Genomic DNA, 21,525 nt, shown 5'->3' on the forward strand with positions numbered 1-21,525 from the left:
TAAGCTTTTTAAATAACCGTTTAACCTTCTGAGTTCCTCTCTAAGAATGTATGATACCAAAATAGAAGGTGAACCCTTGATAAGAGGTGTATTGACCCCTATTGTTCTATGATTGTACTTTTCTGCGAGCCTCTGAGGACACACCAATTAAACCCAGGAGTTTTAGAATTCTAAAGTCTGTGAAAAGTCAGTTTCTTAGAAATTGTTAGGCAGGACAAGTTACACTGAGATGCAGCTGCTGAAATTTTGGAGGAAAGAGAAGTGGGAATAACAATCTCTCAGTAAAGGGTGGATTTTTTTTTTCTGTTACTATAAAACAAATTCATGGATTAAATTATTTTGTGAAAAAAATTCTTTCTAGAAGCTATTTTCAGATGGGAGTTGGTTATATTTAAAAAGTACTTTTTGCCTGGCCAGATTCCTGTGGGTTTATATCCATATTTAAGCAGTTTTGTCACATTCAGGCAGATTTTAAACAGAAGAGAAAGAGAATTGGACAATTTTGGTTATAGGCATCTTAACTAAGGTACTGACTGGCCTGGGAGTTAGTGCTGAAGTTTCCATTCTCTAGGCTACCATTTGTTATCTGAGTTCTTATTATATGCTTTGATCTTTGCTCTTCTCACATGGCAAATAAAGGCAGCAGGAATTTACTGAACACCAATTATGTATTGTTGCTTTTTTTTTTTTTAAAGATGTCAATGAAAATGTAGAAGAAGGTAAGATATTGTGAACACTATAATCTGTACTAGCAGCACTGACTTTAGAGGTAATCTCAAGACAGCCCCCTCCTGACCCTATCCAAAGATATACACACTTTCACTGCCTCCATTTTTTTAAAAACCGCATTGCTCTTATTGCTGTTTGAAATTCTGCCAGTTGGAGAAAACTTATAATATTATGTATCCCTTCTGAAACACTATGTACTGCCTGCCTCTGGAAAGATTAAGAATTACCCTAAATTTCTTCAGGTTGCTTTCCTTTGTTACCTAAGGGAGATTAGCTACATTAAGGGGATGGTTGTCCTGGTGGGAGGGATAAGAAGGAAGGCAATTTCAGTATGAAGCTCTGTAGGCTATGATAGGAGGGCATATTAATTCTTTCTTTTAATATTTTTTTATTGTTTAAAGTATTACATATATTAGTATATATATCTCTTTCTCTCCCCCTCCCGCCCCCGCCAGGGACTAATTCTTATATCAAGGAGCATTCAACTCAGAAAGGAGGAGCCAGAATAGTCTAATGTTCAAGAGCAAAGGCTTCAGAGTCTACATATCTGGTTTCATCTTGGCTTTGCCACATGGCTGCAGATAAATTACTAAATCTTTATGAGTTTATTAGGTCAGGGCTTGACTCATAGCAAGTACCCAGAAAATGGTAGCTGCCATTATTAAGATGAGGGCATCTGAGTGTCTGGAAAAAGGACATAGTCAGAACTGGTAGAAGAGTGCACAAAGGGAGGTAGGAGAAGGCCCAGGACAGCTTGCTTCACACTCTTCAAAATTTCCCTTTGAAGTAGGAAATGGAGGAGGAAGTGGCCAACTAGGAGATTTTCTTGTTGAAGTCCTTTTCTGTTGTCCTCATGCATTTCATGACCTCATGTTCCCAGGGTGAGAACTCAGTTGAGTTCTAGTAGACATTTGGGGTTGAAAAGGTATTTGTTGTTTTTGCATTTTGTTTTGTTTTAGGAAGACATGAGATGTTCCTTGATGAACAGGGGAGATTGGATTTGGAAGCAGATTTCCCAGGCTCTGCCATTTACTTGTTTTTCTAAGTGAAATCAACAACAACCAACCAAACCTCTTTTGCTATAAACAACACCTAGTTGAAAGTGACTACAATCCATAATTATTTCATGGAACAACTTAATCCAGGTTTTTCAACCTGTCTAGGCTTAAGCTACCTCATTTACTCATTCATTCATTCATTCATTCATTCATTCATTGTATACAAATTCATTGAACATCCCTATTAAAGAAGCTACTAGGACTAGGTGTACCTCAGTGCACCTCCAGTATGGTATTTGTGATTTAATTTTAGAATTTATTAGAGTTCTTTCAAGTCCAGAAAGAAACATTCTTGAGGATTTTTCTTCACCTCACCATTCTTCTTGAGAATAAAGTCTTCAAAGTATATGAAAAACAACAAAAAAAGAACAACAACAACAAAAAAAGACTTTTGATATATAAAATGCCTTGGACCATTATCAGTTGAGAAATTTTTCTGGTTGCAAGTGATTGAACTGCCAAGCCTTATTGTCTAGTTAACAGTTGGAATCTACTGGTTTATCTAACCGAGAAATTCAAATGTAATGTCTGGTTCAGGTAAAGCTGGATACATGGCTTACAATATGTCAACAAGAATGCAGTTTCTCTCTCTCTCTTAGTGTGCTGCTTTTTTTCAGTGTTGGCAGCCTCCTCAGATGTACAAAGGTCCCATGGCCGCTCCAGGCTCTCCTCTAAGGCTTCACACATCACATTCCCACATTGCAGTGCTCGAGGGAAAGGCAGTCACCTTCATAAGCTCCTGCACAGAAGCCTGTGATTCACTCTATCTCATTTGTTTAAACTTGCTCATATGCTCATTCCAGAATCTATTACAGGAAGGTGGAAGGGTATGTTGGTGAGCATATGCCCCCATGAGAGCTGTAGGTGGGGTCAATCCCACTCAAACACATGGTTGAGAATGGGGAGAGTGGGGAGAGGGTATGACCCAAAGGAAAATTGGACACTGTTAGTTAGAGAAGGAGGGAATGGATGCTGGAGACTAATTTTCAGAGAATTTGGCATGCTGAAACTTGGGCATGTTTTATAAATTTGTAAAATTGAAGCTGCTCTTTTTTTTTTTCTTTCTTCTTTTTTTTTAAGCCAGAGTTTCTGTTTAAATTGCCAAAACATCTTTAAAAGATTTTCTGTTTGTAGACCCTCTCAAGTCTAGCCCAGTTTTTTCTGTCAACAGGTAGTGATGCATGTCAGGGCACATCAGTACTACATCTTAACGTGAGCCGATGGGATGTTAATAAAATAGAGAGTGCACACTCAGCTATCTGTGATCCTGTAAAGTCAGGCCAGATGCTTAATGTACCAGTTAGAAACTGTACCACATCTTTCTGAACAATTCCAAAGAGTATTGGAGAAACAATTAGATTTCTGCAGGTCACAGATGCCTTAGAATACTAAAAGGTTTGTAAAATGCTATATTAAGCTGTTCTGGTATTTGATTTTTATTGGTCGACACTTAAAATATACCTAAAAACAACCACATTCCCCTTTTAAGTATATTTCCAAAACATACTGCACTGGAGTGAGATCTGTCATTACAGGACTTGAAACAGAAATCAAAGCAAAATTAAAGCAGTTATTTCTCTGCCTGCCCGCCTATCTGCTCACTTTCTGGTACACTGTTTTTTTCCCCCAATACCCATGTTAGACTGTTAAACTTCAGGCACTGGGAGAAGGGTGACTGAAACACACACACACACACACACACACACACACACCCCAACAGCAACAACAACACTGAGAAAAAAGCACTCCTTTAGCTTCCTGGGGGAAAAAAGGAGGAACTGCGGTTAGTACAGTACCTAGCCCCAAAGTGATGGGGTGAGGCAGCTGGCTAGTACAGAACTGAAAGCCTGGGACTCCTCATTTCCTCCCTATCCAGGGCTTTCATGTCAGGCCAAGCAGACATGTACTATACCACTCCAGCTGATACAGGATGTGTCCTTGACCCCTTCTCACTCTCCAGCACCCTGTCATCCTTTTCCTTTTGTTTTAAAATGCAAAAACAACAACAACAAAAAAGAGACTTTTAATATGGACCTTGGGGGAAAATAAGGATGTCAGGCTAGCCAAGTGCATGAAGCCTCCCTCTGATACTTTTGTGAATGGCCCTGGGAGAAGCACATCAAGCCTCTGAGCCTCCGTTTCCTCATTTATGAAGATGGAGATCTGGGACCCACCTCGTTCTACTATGATGAACTTCGATAAAGTGGTGCATGCAAGAGTTCATTCCTAGATCTGAGAAAGCACTTAGCAAAACAGAACTAAACCCTGGGCATGGTTGTTTTTTATCTTCACTGTGATGAGTGGGGCCAGGATCGGTTCAAAAGGCACAGTCCACCAATGTTAAGTTGAGCTGTATATTTTCACAGTTTATCTTTGGGAATGAAACAATTTGAGAAATGCTTCTGCTCACTGTCCTGTATGCTCAGACCTTGAGATAACAGTATCTAAGACTGGTTCTGAGACGTAATTACAAATCAAAGGACAGAACCCTTATCCTTGGAGATGATCAGAATAAAACATAGCTTGGGAGAGATGGCTAATAGGTACTAAGCACAGATCACTATATGTCTGATTATTGACATGTGTATTTACTACATACAAGTGGATTGCTGGAAGCCATGTGATTCTTTCTATAGCTATATATTGCTCTTAATCACTTTGTTTCACTTTTTGTAGAGTATTGGTGCTAATATTAAGTACACAAAAGACTTTCTGAGAGGAAGGTTTCCTGAAATGGTCAAATTTTTCTTATTTCTGGAAACAGCTCTGTAGTTCTCCTCGTGTTAAAGATGATCTCTTTTAGGGATTGGTTGCTGTGTCCCTGCAGTCCAAATTACTTAGGTACATAAACATGTCTCATGCTGAAAGACACATGTTTAAAGTAGAGTTAAAGACTGTTTAATATTATGTCTGTTTATAAATGACTATGGAAATTGCCCCTCATTGGTATTATCTAGGAGAAGCAGATTTACTACAATTAATATTTCTTTTCCCTGGGAGCTGGTATAAATTGATTATTTTAAAGATTTTTTAAGGGATAAAGTATTAGCAATCAATTAGACTTGGACTAAAGTGAATGTTCTATAGTATCATCTATTCCAAACAAAAGTAAGTTAAAACTAAGTCACAGTTTCCATTGGACAATTTCCTGTAAAATATAAATCTAATTTTCTGAGTATGATTTATGACACAGATGTTATATATTGATTAAAGTACATGTATAGTTACCCCTGTTTCACTTCCTTCATACTCTGAGTGTTTAATAACCTTAAATTTGGGAAATTTAAAAGCATTTTATAATTCTTTCAGTAGTTAAGGCTTTAGTCCTTTTGTTTGACATTTAAAATGTGTTAGTGTTACAAATTTATAAATGCATAGCTAGGGTTTCATCTATGTGTGTTTAAAAGTCAAGATCTGGATTTGATGAATTTTATTAAAAGATCACAAATATTGTCAAAATTTAAACTTTAATGGACATTTATTCTTAATTTTAAAAAATGAGGGTGGATTAAAAGTAATTTAAAAAGTATTACTTTGTAAAGTTAATTATTTTTATTTAGGACAAAGCTGAGAAGCTTATGATAGTTGTTTAATTCTCATGTTTACATAGAAGCAGTATGGAACTCTTTGAGTTGCTTCCCAAGCAGTCCCTCTTTGTTTTCCTCAGTGGCCCCAGGAACAGATTTGTCACTCTGAAGTGTCCATGGGTAATTCTGTGCTCCCCTTCTTCCCTGGGGCAAGTCAGAAGTAAGCTTAACAGATCATATCTTATTGACTAAGAGCAAAGCTTGTTCTCTGACTAAAGAAGAGGGAAAATATGAATGGCAGACTTTTGATGTTAAAAATGCTAATTTAACATTGGTGTTTAAATGCCTAAACTGTTTTGAAAGAAGGATTTACATCTTTTTAAAACATTTACTTTAATTTTACTTCAGCATTTTAAGTGTGGTAAAAGTTAACAGTTTTAACTATACTTTAGACCCTATAATTCAGTAAAGTTATTAACATTATCATTATTATTGTTATTACTGTTTGTTCTTTGCAAACAAATCTTTCTATCTTATATTTAGAAGAAGTTAGAGAAAAATATGTTGTGTTTTATGTGCTTCCAGAATACTTTTCTAACAGCATATAGAAATATATTTTTGATAGAAAGTAGAAGTAGCTTTATTTTAGGAAGTAGAAATTTTATAAATGTAGAAATAAATGATTATAAATGTTAAGTAATTATACAATACTTTTATATCATATTTATATCCTGTATTCTTGAAAAAACAAAAATTTTTTTTTCTTTTCTTGACTAAATAATACAATATTACCATCTCCATTTAAAAATAGCTGGTATCTAATAATTGTGTAGCAGGTGCCAGTCTAAGAACTTGTTCTGAGCACTCTGAAGATGATATCTGTATGTAGTTCTAAGAGAAGTAGATGATATGTAGGCTCAAAAAGCTTACAATTTTTAAATGCACTTTATCTAATTCACTAGTGTCCTCTTCATTTTCTTTAGATTGGTTTTACTTCCAAGTAAGTCTCTGAATTAGCTGGTTAGAAGGAATGGGTGGTGAGGTTGTCTCAGTAAGGTCTTGGTTTGAGAATGTTCAGTAGACACTCAGAACAAAAACTGTGAAAAAACAGAAGGTAGAACATGCATTGTAACAAGGGCCTTGGAGTTTGTTGCCTAGTTTGCTCTGTCTTCCCACAGCTTTTCAAAAAATGCTTATAGGATGGCGAGGTATGCTATATAAATAAGTCCTGTTACTTTGACTCATTCTGTGTTTTCCAAAAACTTCATAACCAACCTTCTAAAGTTGCTTTATCCACTCACAAATAGATTTTGGGTGGGCCAAATCCATCTCATGACAGCTAGATATAGGTTCCTGAGCAATCCCAAAGAAAAGACAAAGAAACCTGTTCTCAGCCCGTGGGTGAAAAAGTCAGGAGGAATTTAACCAATGCACTCTGAGCTACAAAACTGGATTTGAAATGAGACTGATAGAATTTAAGAAGGGAAATTTTTTGAAGTGCTATTAAGGAGAGAATCAAAGCTAACGAGACAAACAACAATATGTTAACTTGTGGGGAAGAGAGTAAGTCGACTTTGAACTCCTTATCTGTTACTGTGGTGGTAAATGCATCTTAGGGAAGGACAGAGGAGATTGCTGAATTATAGAGGCCAATAAGGAAAACAGGCATACAAAGATTTGAGCAAAATAGTAGTATCAATATAATGAAACTAGTATTCCAATAATGGTGATTATATAAAAAAGAGTGGTGGAAAGCTAAGTGTAGGCTAAAATAGTAAAATTTGATTGCAGAGGAGGGGAAAGGATATTTAAATATGGAGATATGTTACTACTGTGGGGTATTGAGGAATATGACATGACTTTGCTCATTCCCTTCTTAGGCCCTTCCTGGGAAAAGGATAGATACTTTCCAAAAGCTGCCAGGTGTAGGCTTCCAGGCGAGTCCATGGGATTCCCAAGTTATCATCTATTCTGCATCTGGGAATGCAATCCCTTGACTGAGGAAGAGTCTCTATAAAAAGGAGATCATCTGCTTCAGGAGGGTGAAATCTGGTACTCGCCAAGAGAACTGGTATGACTTAACTAAACCATGACCATTAAAATGGGATGTAGGTATGAGGCCACATGCCACAGTCAAGTCACCCACATGTCCACCAGGAATGTGGAGCAGCTTTCAGAGGCTTCTGGTTTCTATCCCGATTAACATGTAGTCTAACACTATAATGTCAGTGGAAGTAATGGAGCCATCCAAAATATGAAACCAAAACAAATATAGGTCTTACAACATGGAATAAAAATACCTGGCATTGAGGTTTCATTGTAATTTGTATTAAAAAGTACAAGAAATAAAATATTAAGAAAAAAGTTATACTGTACCAGTTTAGGATATATCAACCCCCATGTAATATGCTAGAACCCTAACATGCATTTCTATTTACACTTTGCTCTTCTGAACTTCATTTCTTCCTTTGACCTGTCCTTTATGAAAAATATCCATCATTAGTAAACAAATTTTTTCATTCATCAATTAAAGGAAACCTCCAATTGTCCTATTGGTCTCAAGGCTTGATTTTGGTGGAATATATTCTAATTGTATTTTCCTCTTAGTATCCCTAATATGTGATGCTTAACTGGTACAAATTTATCCTATATAATAAAAGCCTAATATGCTAAGTGTCCGGTCGACCAGTCAGCTGTTCAACCAATCAAAGTGTAATCCTATCTAATAAAAGAGTAATATGCAAGTTGACCATCACTCCAAGACACAAGATGGCTGCCTTCATGGGGTCAAAGATGGTTGCCCCCATGTGGACACAAGATGGCCCCCACAAGATGGCTGGCAGGGGAGGGCAATTGTGGGCAATCAGGCCAGCAGCAGATGCAGTTAGGGGTGACTGGGCCAGCAGAGGAGGGCAGTTGGGAGGGACCAAGCCTGCAGGGGAGGGCAGTTGGGGGGACCAGGCCTGCAGGGGCGGGCAGTTGGGGGGGGGGCAGGCCTGCAGGGGAGGGCAGTTGGGAGCAATTATGCCAGCAGGGGAGGACAGTTGGGAGGGACCAGGCCTGCAAGGAAGGACAGTTGGGGGTGATCAGGCCTCCAGGGGAGGGCAGTTAAGGGTGACTGGGCCAGCAGAGGAGGGCAGTTGGGGGGACCTGGCTGGCAAGGGAGGGCAGTTAGGGATTACCGGGCCAGCAGGGGAGGGCACTTGGGGGCAACCAGGCCTGCAGGGGAGGGCAGTTAGGGGCAATTGGGCCAGCAGTGGAGCAGTTAGGCATCTATCAGGCTGGCAGGAGAGTGGTTAGGGGGCAATTAGGCTGGCAGGCAGAAGCAGTTAGGGGCAATAAGGCAGGCAGGCAAGTGAGCAGTTGGGAGCCAGCAGTCCTGGATTGTGAGAGGGATGTCCGACTGCCCATTTAAGAGAGGGGGCAGGCTGGGCTGAGGGACACCCCCCCCCCCCATGCACGAATTTTGTGCACCAGGCCTCTAGTATGCTAATAATATGCTAAGGCCTCTCAACTGCTTGCTATGATGTGCACTGACCACCAGGGGGCAGACACTCTGACCCGTAGGTTAGCTTGCTGCTGGAGTCTGGCCGATTGGGACTGAGTGAGATGTGCCGGACATGCCCTGGAGCCCTCCCATGGTCCCTCCACGGCTGGCCAACCTCCTGCATCTCTCCCTGGCCCCAGTCATGCACCAGTGGGGTCCCTCGGCCTGGCCTGTGCCCTTGGGGCAGTGGTTCTCAACCTTTCTAATGCCGTGACCCTTTAATACAGTTCCTCATGTTGTGGTGACCCACAACCATAAAATTATTTTCGTTGCTACTTCATAACTGTAATTTTGCTACTGTTAATGAATTGTAATGTAAATATCTGTGTTTTCCGATGGTCTTTGGCTCTACAGCGACCCACAGGTTGAGAACCGCTAGCAGGGTCGCCTAAGACCATCAGAAAACACAGACATTTATGATTCATAACAGTAGCAAAATTACAGTTATGAAGTAGCAACGAAAATAATTTTATGGTTGGGGGTCACCACAACATGAGGAACTGTATTAAAGGGTCACGGCATTAGAAAGGTTGAGAACCACTGCCTTGGGGGATGTTGGAGAGCTGGTTTCGGCCCAATCCTACAGGCCAGGCCGAGGGACCCCACTGGTGCATGAATTTGTGCACTGGACCTCTAGTTTTAAAATAAGTGAATACTATTTAAGAGATAAGACAGAGTGATTCAGGAGACTATGCTTTTCAGAACAATTTATACATTTTTTTAATGATCAGAAATGAATTGATCATTACTGTCTATTTCCATTAGTTGTTGCAATCAACTGTTGCATTTTACTTTATAGTTTACTTACAGTCATTAAATGATACTGTTTAATAGTCTGTTTTAAAAAGATATAAAATAATAATATTAATAAGATGAATATCAAAATGTGAATTCCCAATATCCGGTGTCACTGGGTGTTATATATAGCCTTTCAGTTTTATAACTTACTTGCTTTCTAACTTTTATCTTTAAAAAAATTATGAACATGCATTATCAAATATACCTGGATATCACCACTTAAAATGGGAGCTTAGGATTTTACCATTGTTTGCATAGATAGTAATCATGTTACTAGCATGTCTTGCTGGACATTTGTGTTCTTTTCGATTTTTCAAAATTATAATGAAAATGCTTCTAGCTAAATCTTTGTACTCAATCAAGTTTATTAAAATAATTTCTTTGAGGTAAAATTGATGGTTCATAGAGCTGACTTTTTTTTTCTTAATCCTCACCCAAGGACATGTTTTTAATTGATTCAGAGAGAGAGGAAGAGGGAGAGAGAAAGAGAGAGAAACATCTATCAGTTGCCTCCACATGTACCCAGACTGGAAATTGAATCTATATTTCAGTGCAAGGGATGATGCTCCAATCCACTGACCCACACTGTCCAGGGTAGAGCTGACATTCTTTTAATGATTTGCTGTAATTACAAGATTGCCCTAAAAAAAGCATGTATTCTCCCAATTCTAGCATTCTTGGATCACTGGGCAGTACTAATTTTCAATTTAATAGGAGATAAATTGGATCTTGATACATACATACACACACACACACACACATATATATATGTATATATATACACACACATATATATGTATATTTTTGGTAAAAATAGAAGATGCACATTTTCTTTCTTTTGGGGCAAGAAGGCATTATCTTTTCCTTTTTTTTTTTTGGTAAACTTTGTCTATGTCATCATTTTTTTGAGAAGTTAAACACAGGAACATACAGAGAATAACACAACAATAGAGGATACATTATCTAGAATCAATGAAGAATAACATTCAATTTAATTTATTTACTATTGCTTTAGATTCTTAATTAAAAATAGAATATCTATAATAATAAAAGTGTAATATGCTAATGAGACCGGACATCCTTCCGGACAAAGCCAGGGCTGCAGCTGCTGGATCGAGGAAGCTACCACAGATATGAGGGAGGGATCCAGGCAGCTGCTGTGGCTGCACGAATTTCATGCATCTGGCCTCTAGTAAGACTATAATAAAATTGAAATATCCTTAGCTTCTTCACTTATCCACTTACCTATTTCCTTCCCCAGAGGCATCCACTGTCATAATTTATTGGTACATTTTTAATCCATTTATTTGTTTAATTTAAATTAAGATGAACTGTCAGCCATCAAAAACTTAAAGTAGAAGTGATTCCTGTGTAAAAGTCCAGATAGGTAATCCAGGCTTGGCATGGCTCTACACACGGTCAGTGACCTGGGCTTTTTCTAGCTTGTTGGTTTAGAGTGGGTGGGCTTGATCTCATAATTCAAGGTAGTGGTATCCTCACTACTGGAAGAACAGAAAAGGGGCTACAAATACATTAGTGTTAATTACCTATCTGTTACAATTAAAAATAATTATTACTTATTTTAATAATAATTAAATTATTCATTAATTAACTGCAAAAATGCATTCAATTGTCCCCTTGTACAAGGAACATTCTTCTACATATCTCCTATTCCACATTGGTCAGCTTCTCTGGCTTATATACCTAGAAATGGAATTTCTGGGTCTTAGGAGATGACTATAGGTATAGGTAACTATACTAGATATTGCAAAATTCTCCTCTTTATTTGGGTGCTTTCAGCTGCAAATAACAGACAATGGAGTTCAAAGTGGCTTAAATAAAGAAATTTTATAACAAGAAGTCCAGAGGTAGGGCTGCTCTAGGTTCATTTAATACATTGATTCAATGGCTTGCTCTCATCATGGTTACAAGGAATCATGTGCAGTCAAAACAATGATCAGTTTTCTAGAAACTTCCCCTACCTGGCTTTCTTTTGTATCTTTTTGACTAAAATGGAATGACAGCTCAATGCCTAAATTGATTACTTATAAGGTTAAACAAGATAGTGATGACTAGCTGGTGGACAGGGCCAGTTTCCCTTAAAGAATGTTATCAGGAGAAAGGGGACCCCTGAGCAAAATATGCTATTAGGAAGGAGGAAGAGGGAGAGTGGATGGCAAATAGGCAATTGTCAGTTTTTGCTATATTTCTAATAGTTGCAACATTCGCTTCAGTAGTCCTTACTTTTCAGGGCTTTCGTTTGTTTTTGCCAATCTGGTGAGCATGAAACAGTTGGTATTCTAGTTGTATTCCTTGGTATTTTTCTGCTCCTAGTGGGTTGCACAACTTTTCAGACATTTTATAGGTCCTTTTTGTTTTCTTTTCTGTAAAATGCCTTATTTATGTTCTTTGTCTTGTATTCCACTGAGTCATTTGTATTTTTCTAATTGATTTGTAGCAGTTTTAAAAAATATATTCTGAATAATAATTATTTTTCTGTGATGTGTTGGAAGTGGCGTTTTGTAATGAAACGTGGGACTCCTGCAGAGGCTCGTAAAGCTCAGAACTATTTTTATGATGATAGTAAGATGTTATTTGTCTTTTTCGCTCTTTTTCTTTCATACTCATGGAGTCTTACAGAAGCTCTATAATCTGTGATATCATAGGAAATTGAAAATGCCAAAGTAAAAATGGTAGCCCAGTTCTCTTCTCTTACTTCAGACAAAGTGATTTGCAGAAAAATGTAAAACAATGCTGCTCTTCTGAATAAATGTTTTAGTTGTTTGTAAAATAGTTCCCCCCCAAATATGTTTTTTTATTTAAAGGGACACTGGGTGTATTGTTATTTTTAAATGAATTTATAAGTATTTAAATTTTTTCTATTTTTAATTTCTAATCCAGATATATTAAACATTGAGAAATATAACTCTTATTACTATAATAAAAATTTAAATGAAAGGATTAACAATTTTTACAATGTATCTAGATATTTTATATTCAATACATATAACACTTCTGTGTAAAATTTCTTTAGTCAAAGATGAAAATCTATTACAGTCCTCTCTCAGTTTGGTCATATGTCTAGTGGCTCTCACCTCTAGAATGAAAGAAAAGCAAGGAAAAATGATTCTATTCTTAAATATTTCTAGCTTAAGTGTAGGGTTCCTTAGGACAAACCTCAGTCACCAAATATAGCCCATAAAACCATGAAATGTGGTTTTCATTGCCTTATCCTTAGAACTGTGGGTTGCAAACAGCTGCTGCTGACTTTTACTGCTGGTGAACTTGGACAGAAAGCAATTTCTATTCATCTATCAGGTCAGGCAGGCACGCAGTAAATATGTGAGTACATTTGATATTGACAAAATTCATGCAAATTTTGTCCCTCCAAAAACTTTGAATCTGCCCCTGATCTCACACAAAGCTGCCTCTTTGACTTAAATCTGTCTCATTCTGATAGATGCCAGGCATAGTTTTTGAAATATTCAACTCATCTTTGCAAATGTAATATGTTTCTTCCCTTCAAATGGGAAAGTTTTTCATTGTTAAAGGGAAAGGCCATTTCCCTTTTTCATCGTTTTGAGGTGAAAGTAGAGTGAAATATGAAGTGAAGGATCTGCTTCAAAGAGGAACAACATAACTATTTAGTTTGCTCTTCAGTGGCAGGTGTTGTTACATACATAGGAAATAGTAAAGTACTCAGGAGTAAACCATCACTGTGGGGACTTAAAAGGAGTTAATGCAACTTCTCAAGTAGATTCATTTACTTGCGGGGGACAGTTTACAAGATGGTAGATTTTGGGCTAAATAGGATTTTCCTTTCTTGAGCACTTATTAGGTTCCAAGTCCTATCCTAAGCACTGTGTACTTACTGATAGCAACTTGTTCAATTCTCCGGACACCTCTATGAGGTAGTGCAGTGGTCGGCAAACTGCGGCTCGCGAACCGTGGTTTGCCAATCTGTTGACTAATGAGTTTGCCGACCACTGACCTAGACTCTCGATTCCAATAATTACAGGCTGTTGTTGTTCCTTGTGATTAAGCCCCTATCCCAGTGGTCGGCAAACTCAACTCATTAGTCAACAGAGTGGCAAACCGAGCCGCAGTTTGCCGACCACTGAGGTAGTGAATACCATTATCTCCTTTTACAGCCTAGAACAAAGTGGTTAAAAACTTGCTGAAGGTTACACAGTACTACAATCTGGCTTCATGCCCAGGCTCTAGAACCCAAGTTTTTACCCACTGTTCTTTGCAGATGGGTGTGTTTTTTTAAGTTATAGTGCTTAGAAATTTTGTGTTAGGTGATTTTTTTTTTTTCAGCAATGCTTGGAAATATTTACATTAGATCAAGAGAAGATAAGTAGGTATCTGCAGGAGATCCTTTCAGAGGTCACTTACAAACACCAAAGGCAAGGCAGATTTCAGAAAAGAAGGTGAGGCAGTAAATTATGAAACTTCAGGCTCGTTGTGCAATATTCTTTGTATCTGAAAGTCAAGGCTAATGTGTTGGGAATCTAGGAGATAGTTTCAGACCCTGCACTGCTATTAGTAACAAGAACTTGGGTGAGTCACTCATCTCTCCTGGGGATATTAACAGCTACCCCCACCAGCCTCAAGCAGTTTTTGGAAAGAGCAAATGAGTTATTGTGGTTATCAGACCCAGTTGCAAGCTATAAAGTTCTCATTTACTGTTAGTCATTGCTATAATCAGGCCTCATTTCTTTTAGAAAAGCCTTTCAGAAACACCTCCTTTTAGAAAATCACATTCTGTAATTGTCTCTGCGTTTGATACAAGGAAGGTCAAGTGTTTAGTGTGGTGTTTGGCTTATGGTCACACTCAATAGATTCTGGTAAGGATTATTTAATTTCTAGCAGACATCTTTGATTTCAGGGAGGCAATAAAAGGAAAATATCCCCTGGGCAGGACAGAAGCTGCTGAACTAAGATCTGAAAAATGGGGCTTCCTAGCCTTTCCCAGTGGCCAGGGGCTGTAGTGATACCGAGGAGATTTGGGAAATTGAATTCACCTTTTCAGTTTTCAGTAATAATAACTCCTCTCATTTACACTGTCTATGTAGTCATGTGCCATAGCTGATCTGTTCATGGGAGCTCTCTGAGGACTGTTAAGTATCCTAGGTCACATCCAGGTTTGATGAGCTGGGTGAAGTGAGTGTATGCTCACTGCCTCCAGAAAGGAGGAGTATCTGCCATCCCTAAACTGTCCTGTAAAGTTTTTGAGATACTTTCGATTCCACTTAATCAGAGCCTCACTGAAGCCCTCTATATTTGTCAGGGGCCCCATAACACGAGGAAACTGAGACTATGGCCCCTTTCTCCTATTGCATTTCTCTCATTGCAGCGTGCTGCCATGGCTTTCAACACGCCTGCCCCGGCCTCAGCCTCTGTTCTGAAATCTAGCTCGGATCTGGACATAGAATAGATGATCCATGTACTTTTGCAGAATTAAATTTAATGAATTAAAATTTCACTCCTAACTGAATGATTGCTACTTAAGGATAAAACCTCAAACCTCAAAAATGAAAGCACTTCCCTCATGCTTTCTAAATACCAGGCTTCTGTTTCTGGTAAGCATGTCATTACAGTACGTGGAAAGTGGTGACTTAACTGCTCCTACGTGACTCTTTGACCACTTTTATCAAAATGATCTTCAGACTAGGTTCTCTAGAAAGCCCAAGGGCTATGAGCTGGATGCCAAAAGAAGAGCTAGTGACCATAGGGAAAAGGGAGAAAAAAGGCGCAGTAGTTAAGAATACGTGCTTCTTTCCACCACATCTTTCTGACACTAGGCTTACATTTGGTCCACAACCCATCTTAACCTTTTATTTTCTTTGTGTGTACCCAGCACAAGTTTATTTTCAAGATTATATTTATTGACATCCCTGGTTTATCTGCACATTTTACTTCCTTTTCTGGCTGTTTAATAAAGGTCATATTTATAACTTCAGTATTGATAATTTGTGCAGTAGGCCCAGTTGTCCGCTTCTGTAATGTCCAATAGATTCATTTTCAGGAGACAAAATACTAAGATTTCATTGTGGAATACCTGAGTTTTTACAGATCTGAATATTGTCTTTTGGTTTATAGAAATACACTAATTGGCCAGATTATTATGATCTCTTGATCTCTGAACACATAATAAAATAATCTGGCCACTCAGTGTGTGTGTGTGTGTGTGTGTGTGTGTGTGTGTGTGTGTGTGTATGTGTGTGTGTGTGTGTATATATATATATATATATATATATATATATATATATATATATTATAGAGGCCCGGTGCATGAATTCGTGCATGGATGGGGTCCAGCCAGGCCAGGGGGAGGGGACATGGGCGGTTGGCCGGCCTGCCTGCTGGTGGAACTCCTGGTCGAGGGGACAATTTGCATATTAACCTTTTATTATATAGGATATACACTGAGTGGCCAGATTATTATGTGTTCAGAGATCATAATAATCTGAACGTAATAACAATAACTTTCTACATGCTGGTCACTGTGATAAAATTTAACTTTTAAAGTGGACAATTTAGTGGCATTTAGTACATTCACAATGTTCTTCAACCAACCCCTCTATCTAGTGCCAAAACATTTCATCACCTCAAAAGGAAACCCATACCCATTAAACAGTTACTCCACATTTTTTCCTATCTCTCCCAGCTTTTGGCAACCACCAATCTGCTTTCTGTTTCTATGGATTTGCTAATCTGGATATTTAACATAAATGGGATTATATGTTTTGTGTCTGGCTTCTTTCAGTTAGCATAATGTTTTTGAGATTTTTCCATAACATCTATCAGTCCATTATTTTTTTATGGCTGAAGACTTTTCATATATATATATATATATATATATATATATATATATATATATATATACCAAAATTTGTTAATTCATTAATCTGTTGTTGGATATTGGGTAGTTTCAACCTTTTTACTATTAAGAATAAGCTTCTATAAACTTTAGTATACAAGATTCTAGGTGGATATGTTTTCATTTCTCTTTGGTGGAGATGCTAGCAGTGGCGTTGCTGGGTCATTGCAATTCCATGTACCAGTTTACAGTCCCACAGCAATGTGTCAGGGCTCCAATTTCTCTAACCCTTTTTCAACATTTGTTATTTTACATTTTTGGTTATACCTATCATAATGTGTGTGAAAGGATATCTGTTGGCGGTTTTGATTTGCATTTCCCTAATGACTACTGATGTGGAGGGTCTTTACTTGTTTGCCATTTGTATATTTTTGGAAACAGAAATGTCTCCTCAAGTCCTCTGTCCATATTTTTGTTGGATTGTTTGATTTTTCATTCTTGAGTTATGGGTTTTTTAAATATATTCTGGATATTAAACCCTTAAGAATATATGATTTATAAATATTTTATTCCATTTTGTGGGCTTTTTTTTCACTCTCTTGGTAGTATCCTTTGATACAAAAAAGTTTTAATTTAAAGAAATCCTATTGATCTATTTTTTTCATTGCTTGTGCTTTTGTGTTATAGCTAATAATCAGTTGCCAAATCCAAGATCATGAAGATATATTCCTATGGTTTCTTCTAAGAGTTTGTTGTTTTTAGCTCTCATATTTAGATTATTTATTAATTTAAAATTAAAGTTTATACATGGAATGGGGTAGAATCCAACTTCATTCTTTTGCATATGGCTATCCAGTTGTCCCAGTTTCATTTGTTGAAGATACTATTCTTTCCACATTAAATAGTCTTAGAACCCTTGTTGAAATTCAGTTGACCATATATGTTTGGATTTAATTCTGGACTGCCAATTCTATTCTATTGATTTGTATATATATTCTATGCCAATAACATACTATTTAGATTAACTGTTTTGATATTGAGAAGTATGAGTCCTGCAATTTTGTTTTTCTTTTTCAATATTGTTTTAGCTGTTCCAGGCCTCTTACAATTCCATATGAATTAAAAAATTGTTTTTTATAATTATGAAAAAAAAGCTATTGAAAATTTGACAGAGATTGCATTGAATTTGTAGATCTCTTTAGGTAATATTGCAATTTCATAATATTGTGACTTTCAATCCATGAATACAGTATACCTTTCTATTTATTAAGTCTTTTTTTATTTCTTTAATATTTTATAGCTTATATTATACAAATCTTTCATTTCTATCATTACATTTACTTCTAGGTATTTTATTATTTTGAATGCTATTATAAAAGAACTAGAGGCCTGGTGCATGAAATTCATACACTGTGGGAGGGGGTCCCTCAGCCCATCCTGCACCCTCTCCAATCTGGGACCTCTCAGGAGATGTCTGACTGCTGGTTTAGTCTGACATCCGGCAGTCGGACATCCCTCTCATAATCCAGGACTGCTGGCTCCTAACCACTCAACTGCCTGCCTGCCTGATTGCCCCTAACTGCTCCCCTGCCAGCCTGATTGATGCCTAACTGCTCCCCTGCTGGCCTCATTGCCCCCAACTGCCCTCCCCTGCCAGCCCAATCGCCCCCAACTGCCCTCCCCTGCCAGCCTGGTTGCCCCCAACTGCCCTCCCCTGCCAGCCTGGTTGCCCCCAACTGCTCTCCCCTGTTGGCCTAATTGCCCCCAACTGCCCTCCCCTGTTGGCCTAATTGCCCCCAACTGCCCTCCCCTGCCGGCCATCTTGTGGTGGCCATCTTGTGGTGGCCATCTTGTGGCGGTCATCTTGTGGCGGTCATCTTGTGGTGGCCATATTGTAACAATGTGGAGGTGGCCATCTTGTGACAATGTGGGGCGGCCATCTTGTGATGATGTGAGAGCGCGAGGGTGCAAGGGCCACCTAGGCTTTCATTAGTATAGATTTGATTTCCTATGTCTTCTTTGAAATGTTTATTACTGATATGAATAAACACAAGTGATTTTTATATTAATCTTATTTGTTGAATTCAGTTATCTCTAGTAAAATTTTTTGTAGATTCTTTGGGATTTTCTACTAGTATGTATGTAAGATTATGTCGAAAATAGTGATAGTTTTAGGTAGTTTTACTGCTTTTTATTCAGTTCATATGCATTTTATTTCATTTTCTTAAATTTCTCTGGCTAGAACTTCTAGTACAATGTTGAAAGCAGTGGTGATCCTTGCTGTAGGTTTTGCAAAATTTCTTTTTATTATTTTGAAAATAATATAAGTTCCTATAAAAAAGTTCCTTTTATTCCCTAGTTTTCTGACTTTTTTTCTTTAAATCAAAAAAGTCTGATTTTGTCAAATGATTTTTCTGCATCAATTGAGATGATCATTTGGTGTGTTTTTTTCCTCTGTACTGTTAATGTGGTACATTGTGTTGATTGATTGCCTTTTGTCAAATGACCCATGCATTCCTGAGATAATCCCACTTGGTCATGGCTATAATCCTCTTAATATACTGTTAGTCTTGTTTGCTAGTATTTTGTTGAGCATTTTTTTAATTTTTACATTCACAGTCATAAGTGATATTAGTTTATAGTTTTCATTTTGTCTAGTGTTCTATTCTGTCTTTGGTTCAGAGTATGCCTAGCCTTACACAACAAGTTATTAAGTCTTCATTCCTCTTCTATTTCTTGAAGGAGGTTGGGAAGGATTGGTGTTAATTTTTCTTTAAATACTTGGTAGAATTTACCAATAAAGCTATATGGTCCTGGGATTTTCTTTGTTGAAAGGATTTTCATTACTGATTCAATCTCTTATTATAGGTCTGTTGAGATTTTCTATTTATTCTTTTGTCAGTTTTGGTAATTTGCATGTTTTTAGAAAATGTCCGTTTCCTAGGTTATCTAATTTTTTGGTGCACAATTTTTCATAGTATTCTCTCATAACCTTTTTGTTTGACTAGGGTTGGTAGTAGTGTTCCCATTTTTATTTCTCTTTTCATTTATTTGTCTTTTTCTCAGTCTAAAGGTTTGCCAATCTTATTGATGTTTTCAAAGAACTAAATTTTAGTTTCATTGACTCTATTGGTTTTTCCTTATTATCTATTTCATTTACCTATACAATCTTTTTATTTCCTCCATTCTGCTAGCTCTGGGTTTAGTTTACTGTTCTTTTTCTAGTTTCTTAAGTTATAAAGTTAGATTATTGATTTGAGATTTTCCATTATAACTTTCACTCTGAACACTGCTTTCACTGCAGCCAAAATATTTTCATATGTTGTATTTTCATTTTCATTTGTCTAAAGTTATTTTCTAATGTTTCCTTGTAATTTCCTTCTTGAACTATTAGTTGGTTAAGAGTATAGTTGTTTAATTTTCAGGTATTTGTGAATTTTCCACCTTTCTCTCTGTTATTGATTTTTAGCTTCATTTCATTCTAATTGGAGAAGATACTTGGTATATTTCAATCTTGATAAATTATTGATATGTTTTGGGCCAATATAGTATGTTTTTGAGATTTTTCCATGTGCACTTGAGAAGAATTTTTATGCTGGTAAAAAGTTCAATATGTCTGTTAGGTGTAGTTTGATTATAGTGTTGTTCAAGGCCTCTTACTTCTTAACTGGCCTTATGTGTAGATATTTCTTTCACTAGAGGCCCAGTGCACAAAATTCATGCACGGGGGGTGTGTCCCTCAGCACAGCCTGAACCCTCTCGAATCTGGGACCCCTCGAGGGATGTCCTTCTGCCCAGTACGATCGGGCCTAAATGGGCAGTCGGACATCCCTCTCACAATCCAGGACTGCTGGCTCCCAACTGCTCACCTGCCTGCCTTCCTGATTGCCCCTAACCACTTTTGCCTGCCAGCCTGATCACCCCTAACCACTCCCCTGCCAGCCAGATTGATGTCTAACTGCTCCTCTGCCAGCCTAATTGCCCCTAACTGCCCTCCCCTGCAGGCCTGGTCACCCCTAACTGCCCTCTTCTGAAGGCCTGGTTACTCCTAACTGCCCTCCCCTACAGGCCTAGTCACCCCTAACTGCCCTCCCCTGCAGGCCTGGTCCCCCACAACTGTCCTTCCCTGCAGGCCTGGTGACCCCCAACTTCTCTCCTCTGCCGGCTTGGTCACCCCTAACTGCCCTCTCCTGCAGGCTTGATCACCCCCAACTGCCCTCCCTTGCAGGCCTGGTCCCTCCCAACTGCCCTCCCCTGCTGGCCTGATTGCCCACAACTGTCCTCCCTTGCAGGCCTGGTCCCTCCCAACTGCCTTCCCCTGCTGGCCATCTTGTGGTGGACATCTTGTGTCCACATGGGGGCAGCCATCTTTGACCACTTGGGGGCAGCCATCTTGTGTGTTGGAGTGATGGTTAATTTGCATATTACTCTTTTATTAAAAAGGATAGAGGCCTGGTGCACGGGTGGGGGCTGGCTGGTTTGCCCTGAAGGGTGTCCCGGATCAGGGTGAGTGTTCTCTTGGGGCGTGGCGCGGTCTGGGCGAGGGGCCTGTGGTGGTTTGCATGCTGGCCATGCTCCCCAGTGACCCAAGTGGAAGCCCTGGTATCTGGGATTTATTTATCTTCTATAAGTGAAACTTTGTAGCCTTGAGCGGAGGCCAGGGCATGCCAGGGTAGGCGGGAAGCTTGGCTTCCTCCATCACTGGGGCCAATCCAAGCCTCCTGTTTGCTCCAGCTCCATGGCCGCCGCCATATTTGTTGGCTTAATTTGCATACTCACTCCTGATTAGCTGGTGGGCGTAGCGGAGGTATGGTCAATTTGCATGTTTCTCTTTTATTAGGATTGCTGAAAGTGGGGTATTGAAATCTCCAGTTATTACTGTAGAACTGTTTACTTCTTTCTTCAATTCTGTCAATATTTGCTTCATGTATTTAGGGTCTCTGTTGTTAGGTGCATATATGTTTATAATTTTAAATTGTGGATGTATTGATCATTTTACCTATTCATTTATCCATCCATCAATTCATTGTCTATCTATTT

At 38.4% G+C, this 21,525-nt stretch overlaps 1 protein-coding gene across 4 annotated transcripts in view; it reads left to right on the top strand.

Annotated features, from left to right (window-relative positions):
- Positions 1 to 21,525, top strand: part of MACROD2 (mono-ADP ribosylhydrolase 2) — a 1,970,509-nt gene that overhangs the window by 306,440 nt on the left and 1,642,544 nt on the right. The window lies entirely within an intron of this gene.

The sequence above is a fragment of the Plecotus auritus genome, assembly GCF_963455305.1.
Source record: "Plecotus auritus genome assembly, chromosome: 8".
Classification (NCBI taxonomy): Eukaryota; Metazoa; Chordata; class Mammalia; order Chiroptera; family Vespertilionidae; genus Plecotus; species Plecotus auritus.